General features: G+C 43.6%; 1 protein-coding gene across 1 annotated transcript in view; it reads left to right on the top strand.

The window, feature by feature from the left end:
* The first annotated feature begins 623 nt into the window (after nucleotides 1-623).
* Nucleotides 624-7,226, top strand: part of CPVL (carboxypeptidase, vitellogenic-like) — a 138,679-nt gene continuing 132,076 nt past the window's right edge. Inside the window, exon 1 of the mRNA XM_012640677.1 lies at nucleotides 624-669. The gene's annotated coding sequence lies outside the window, so the exon portion shown is untranslated. The remainder of the gene's footprint in view (nucleotides 670-7,226) is intronic.

The following is a 7,226-nucleotide window of genomic DNA, read 5'->3' as shown; positions in this document are numbered from 1 at the left end:
CGGGTCACTTACCAGAGATGTGATCCTGAATGTAACCTCTTTAAGTCTCAGGTCCCCACTAGCAAAATGGGGCTAATTATCCTGCAGAACACACCGGGTTGCTGTAAGAGTCCAGTGCGACGATGCAGGGAGAACACTTGGCAATGTCGGCACTTGGCGTACACTATTAGAGTGATTGGAATGTGCGCGATTAGTGAATGAGTGTTAACTTTTTAAACAGCGAGAGTAAAACACCACTTGGTTTCCAAATGCAAACCCTGGGCTTGCACGTACTAGAATGGAGAAATAATTTCAAAATGCGGATTGAAAATCTAACATAGAGATTTCAAAAAGTGAAAGAAATTAAAACAAACCAAAGGAACAAACCAACCTGAGTTGCACAACAGCTGATCTTTTAGTAATTTCTAAGATTCCACCCTGGGGCCGCTTGCTGCTTCCAGGATGGAAAGTGCTGACCCGGTGCGGCCAAGTTTCTGGGACTAGGAGGTGGGGACAAACATTTGGCCTTGTAGGATCTGGGTCATGTGAGCCCAGAGGAGCGCTTACAAGCGCGATCTCTGCAGGGTCCTGGTGACTGGGAGGAGCTCCTCACTTCCGCCCGACTTGGGAGTCGCTGCAGGGACTGGCCGGCTTGGTCTGCGCGCACCGGAGCACCCGCTGCTGCGCAGTGTAAGTGCCGCCCGCCCCGCGTGAGTCGTGCGGGCGCAGCGGGAGGGGTCCTCGGTCCGCGTCCCGGACGCAAGAAGCGTAGGGCGGGTGGTCTGAGGAGCCCTCAGCAACGGGTGGGAGAAAGCACTGTGGGGTGGTAATTGGGGTGGGGTGGTCTTGGCTGTAACTTTCAAGTTGGAATACGGGGGATGGTCTGGGGGCGCCCAGCCGAGTGGGGGGGGGGAGGGCGCTCCTGAAAGTACCCGGCACGACCTGAAGTGTTTGCAGTGGGTTCCTCCAGTCCAGGAGGCGCCTCCTAGTCCAGGACCCCCTCCAGGGAAGTGCGAAGCTATGGGGTCTTCTATCACTCTTAGTGCAAGGGACAGGGGGGAGACAGGACACACCCTCTTCCTCCCTCAACGCTTCTCTTTGGGCTGTTTGATTTCGTGGGTGCAGAAGAGGAGGAAGAGAAGCGGAAAATGCCTTCGGTTTGAACGGCCCCAAGCAAGGAAACCTGGCTTGATTAAAGGAAGGAAAACACACCAGGAAGGATATTATTCCTGGAATGTAGGATTAGGGGGAAACCAGGGGCACGGGAGACAGGTGGAAGCAACTGCCTGAGAAATGGATTCGGTCCTTGCAGGTCAGCTTGGTGTCACGGAAACAAAAAAGGGCCGTGATGTATTTATGAATTCAAATCCCAGCTCTAGTCTTTGCTAGTTGGTGACCTTGTGCAAATTATTTAAGCCTAGTAAGCCTCAGTCTCTCCATCTGAAAGATGGGTATAATGACCGATTTTTCTTTTAAAATACAGAATTGTTCCATTAGAAATAGAAATAACATATAGAAAATACTTACCTAGGGCAGTGCTTAGCTTTTCAGTTAAAGGTAATTTTCCTTATGAGTTACAAGTTATGATGAAGTCTATGGTGAAGACAGAGCAAGATAATGTTTAAAACTCTGGCCATATGATGATTGTGGCTGTCTATGACCCATGTGCAGTCGCCTCTCAGTCCTCTCTCTACCTTTCCTGCAATTTGGGAACCAGACAACTCTGCTGGAATCTTGGTTCTGGTACCCACCACTCAGGCAACATTAGGAACATTACTTTTCTCTGCAGCCTCAATTTTGGCTTCAGTAAATGGGGAAGGAGGTGCTCAGTACTTGCCCTCCTGCCACCTTTTAAATGTACAATTACTTTTTTCTTTTTCTTTTTTTTTTCTTTTTCAGACAATCTTGTTCTATCACCCTGGCTAGAGTGCGGTGGCATCATGATAGCGCACTGCAACCTCACACTCCTGGGCTCCAGCGATCCTCCTGCCTCAGCCTCCCGAGTGGCTGGGACTATAGGTACATGCCACCATGCCTGGCTGATTTTTCTGTTTTTTGTAGAGACAGGGTCTTGATCTTGCTCAGGCTGGTCTTGAACTCTTGGCCTCAAGCAATCCTCCCACCTTGGCCTCCCAGAGTGCTAGGATACTTTTTTCTTTTTTTGATGTGGGATGAGTAGAAACAAAGATGCAAAGATAATTTAAAAATCCACCGAGAATGCATTTTATTAACTTGAAAAATAACTTACAAGAAAGTTGTTCGGACCTGACGAGGTGGCTCACGCCTGCAATCCTAACACTCTGGGAGGCTGAGGTGGGAGGATTACTTAAGGCCAGAAGTTTGAGACCAGCCTGAGCAAGAGTGAGACCCTGTTTCTACAGAAAACAGAAAAACTAGCTGGGCATGGTGGTGCGCACCTGTAGTCCCAGCCACTCAGGAGGCTGAGGCAGGATTGCTTGAGCCTAGGAATTTAAGGTTGCAGTGAGCTATAGTGATGCCACTGCACTCTAGCCAGGATGGTAGAGTGAGACTCTGTCTCAAAAAATAAATTAATTAATTAAAAGAAAGAGAGAAAGTTGTTCAAAATAAGAATTGGTATACTTTTTGGAAAAGTACGCTGCCCTGGCTTTGTTGGCATATGAAAGTCTGTACAGTTGTCAAGACTTTTTCGATGTGTACCCCATGCTAGTTGAGGTACAGTGAAAACCCTTTATAATATAGTGTCAGTGTTGTTAGCAAGAAGCTATTTTATTCATCATTTATAGGAGTTGATTGGGAGGGGCATCATTGGCCCTACAATTTATGTGAATCCAGCTTATAAACCGATTTACAGTGGGACTCTACAAGGCTGATTTTAGAGCCTGAGAAATAAATAGGCTTTGACTGATAGTTTGAATGAATTACAAGTGTGTTAAGAAAGTCCGCTGGGTTTACCAGTTCACTCTCCATGAAAAAGTAAAAACAAGAAGCAAACAGCATGACAGTATTTTTAAAACGAGTTTGTCTTTGTTTTGGGAAGCATATAATTTCTTAGAGAAAAAACTTGCGTGTTGACTACTACCCTGGCGTGCACAGAACTAAGATAGTCAGAGAGGAGAGGCTCAGCTACTGCCTCAGATAACATCATATACTCATTTATTAGCATCCAGATACCCAAGGTAAATACGTAATGACCCATTTTAATAGGAAGTGTGGTTCATTTTAAAAAGCAAACATGATTATTTTAGTTTAACATTTCCAATGGTTTTATAATGTGGGGTTTTCATTGACTGAACTAAGAACATTTAAAAGAACTTAAGTAGGAAGCTTCTCACAATTACAAAGATACCTCTAGAACAACGAATTGTTAATATCTATATTGACTTGGAAGAGTGGGAAGCTTGGCAAAAAGCTAAGAACTATACTTTCCTGGCCAAAATGAGGAATGGAGTTTGAGTTTTAATGCTATATTTGCAATTTCAATGGTTTAAGCCATAATAGACTCAGTTCACAAGGTGCTTTCTTTATAAAACCTGTGCTCCGAAGCATGTCTGAACTGAAACCAGAGTATTGAGATTTCTCTCCCCTTGGAGATATTGTAGGTACAGCCTTGAACACAAAATCACATGCTTTTCTTTTATTGCTTTAACTCAGAACCTGAAGTGAAAGATGCCATGGAGGAGGAAGAGGGACAAGGACTGTGTCCTTAGAGCTATTAGCCTTTCAAAGCAAACTCTTAGCATCTTACCTTTCCAGTACAGTTGGGACTTATCTCTTAACCCTTCCTCTGTAGTCTGATTCTAGTTAGTGGCTGTCTTTAAATTGCTTAGGGTTGTTTACTGGCCAAAATATCTATTTAGGCACCTTGGGGCTAGCCCTTCCTCCTTTCCTTTTTGGGACGCCATAGCTCATGACTCATTTTCCAAAAATATCTCTTGGCATGTCTTCTTGCACCTGTATAATTCTCTGCGGAGGATGTAATGCAGCTCCTAAGCAATTCATTCCCTTGTCCATTTATTAACTTAACTAATATTTTTCCCAGTGTTTGATTATGAAAATGTTCAAACATTCAGAAAAGTTGACAGAATTTTGCAGTGTGTACCCCACGTAGACTCATTCAACTGGTATTGATTAGTTCCTACGATTTGCCTGGAGATATACTTAACAAAGCTGTAAAAACATAAAAGGCAGGGTGGAGTTGGGGAATAAGGAGGGTTTGGATTTGGCTGGAGAATAGGCTTAGAGTTTGTGAAGGGATCATGTGATTTTGGTCTGGAAAGTTACGTTGGAGTCACATTGTGGAGGACATTGAATTTCATGGCAGGAAGTGTATACCTTATCCTGGTTGCAGCTGGGAGCCATTGAAGGCATTTGAGGAAGGTAGTGTCTTGTGTGTTAGAAAGCTCATTCCAGCATCAGTATTAGGCTGAATTGGGGTGAAGAGGACCTGAAGTCTGAGAGACGTGTTAGGGGCTTTGCAAATGTCCTGGGGCAAGGAAGAGTTGAACTGTGGATAGAAAGGATTGCAGAGAGAGGAAAAAGGAAGAAGGATGGCACTTTATGGACGATCTGACGCGGGGACTTTCGGTTTTAAAGCTCAGGCATCTGCAGTGATAGTGTGGTGCCATCAAGAATCATGAAGTCAGAGAAGGAGGAAGTTTGTGGGAACGACAATGTCTTGTTAGATTCTGTGGGTTTGGGGGACTACTTGGTTATCCATTTGGAGGTGCCAACTGAGAGGGGAGATACTGTCCTGAAATGCCCAACAGCAATGTCAGGATGGAACAAACATGGGGACGGGCAATTAATGTTGAAGGAAAATGTACAGAAGGAGAAATAGAAGGACAAGACCTTGATGAAAATCTGAATATACAGAGTTCTTGGAGCAGGTGTTCAATCATCAGTAACTATTTTCATGGCTGTTCTATCTACAGCGTTATTGTGGCCACGGCTGTTCTTAACAACTTACAGCAGTCACTAACAAAAAGACACATCCAGGCTAATGGAGTGGAGAAAGGCTCTCTTACTCCCATTACGGGGATGAGGTGAGAGAGGGGGAAGGAAGAGAGAAAGTTACATAATTTTTATCTCAGACTCTTAGAGTACACCATGCTTTTTCCATGTAACCCATTTCCAAATAGGAAGCCAGGTAATTTAATGAATTTGTTTATATTCTCACAAGGCAGTGCCTACTTAATCTGGGAACCATGACCACTTATCCTGATGGTGGCCCTATCTTCCAAACCAAACCTCAGCTGCGACACATATTCTGGATCCACAGCCACCAAGCCTTTATCTAAATATTTAGCAACCAATGCTCCCCCTTCTTCTCCACTTTAATACCTTAGTACAGGCTTTGTGTGCTGAATGGATAAATAGTCAGCTCTGTAAACCCATCCTATTATAATTACCACTGGCAGAGTGAGGGAATTCGGAGTTATTTAGCATCTGCTCTGTTGCCAGGGACTGTTCGAAGGCCTCAAGAAGGTGAGGTCAGGGACTGTCTTTTGTCCCTCCACAGTACCTGCATGAATTTATATGTATAGTCATCGAATGTCATATATCCCTCACTATAACAATGAGAGGTAGTGTGATTCCACTGAGAATGCAAGTACCTTGTCTGAAGGCACAGAGTATTAAGTGGCAGAAGCCACATTTGAAGCTGTCAGTGCATACTTTGAATCCTTCATACTATCCCCACTGGACTGCACCGCCTTCCCAAACGCTACTGACTGTATGCCAGGCACTGTGTTAGGCGTTTGCACAGGTGGGTTCCTTACTGTGAACACTTTGGTTGGGGAGGATGGTCAGCAGGGAAGCAAAACACAAAATCGCACAATTGGTGGTTACTGGTGGGATGTCTGCCCTCTGGTCCTGTCTTGTTTTTGCCCAACTTCTTGAACTTTGTAGGAAGGACCAATCTTTCCCAGACATGCCAACCCCTAAAGTTGATACAAGGGTCATGCAACCTTCATACTTTCCTGCATTTAACCATTGCTTCGTTAATTCTCTTTAAGATCATGCCTTCAATCCTCTGCTGATTTTTTTTTTTAAGGGTGAAGTGGAGAAAAACTCTAATTTTTGCTATTTGTTTTGCTCCATCAATCTTCTGTCTTCTACACTGTTCCACTTGAGTGCACATTGAAGGTCACTTTTTGCTTTTTCCTTATTTTCCTTCTATTATGAGTCTTTGGAGAGAGGGTGAGATGGGATACGGGGCCTACAGCGAGATTACCCCAGTGGATGCTGGTAGCCATAAGAATTGTGTTCTCTTTCCTCAGTGCTTTGTCCTGAAGTTAGAAGTAGCCAGTTGTACAATGAGCAGTAGGGTTTGCGTTGTGCGTGGGGTGATTATCCAATGAGAACTTTCATAAATGTATATTTAGTAAGCGCAGCAAAACCTAGAGTTACTGGTTTTCATGCATGTCTCTCTTTTCTACAATGAGGGCTCTTTGAAAGCAGGTACTGTCCCTTTTCCATCTTTGACTCTCCCATAAGGTTTAGCAAAACGTCTCACCTGTTAGTATATGCCTAGAAAATCTATGTTAAAGGAGAGAAAACTATTTGTGTGGAAAAAAATGTGGAATGGCCTGTACATTTGAATGGTCCAAGAAATGTGATTGTTTAGTGCTTCAGGAGGATAGATAGGTTGCAGAAAAAGGCCTGGCTAGGGAAAAGCCCAACAGCTCCTCAGTTGAGCAGCGAGAAATGCAGAAAGTTAAATAAAGAGAAGCTATTCTGAGGCATATGTGGACCTTACGATAGTAGAGTTTACATTTGAGACAAGGGGAAAATGGCAGCTGTAGCTAACTCTGAATATGAGAAATGTTCCTGCCTGGGTTACTTGATGAAGAATCTTATTAGCAATCAGCAAGTCAACTGGAAATAATTTGTTTTGTTTTGTTTTCTTCCCTCCTAAGTATTGGCATGTTTGTACAATTAACTTGGCTTGCAGGAGAATGAACCCTATGTGTTTCTGGGACACAGGAGTTTTCTGAGCTGGCAGACTGCATGCTCGATGTGAAGCCAAGGCTCTTTCCACCGATCACTGTACACATGCACCTGAACTTTGGTGTCTGCAAAATCTGAGATTTTTGTTGCAGAGAAAACTTGCTGGAAGCCACTGATTTAGAATTTGTTGATAGGGTTGATACCATGTTTTTATTTTTTAATCTATTCCCCCCAAACATGTAATTGAATCAGTTTTGTAGCATAGACCAAAATATTTATATATATAACATGTATGTAATATATACATATGTTATATA

This window comes from Propithecus coquereli, unplaced genomic scaffold (assembly GCF_000956105.1).
Source record: "Propithecus coquereli isolate 6110/MARCELLA unplaced genomic scaffold, Pcoq_1.0 Scaffold156, whole genome shotgun sequence".
NCBI classification, from domain to species: domain Eukaryota; kingdom Metazoa; phylum Chordata; class Mammalia; order Primates; family Indriidae; genus Propithecus; species Propithecus coquereli.
This window is presented reverse-complemented; position numbering and strand designations above follow the sequence as displayed.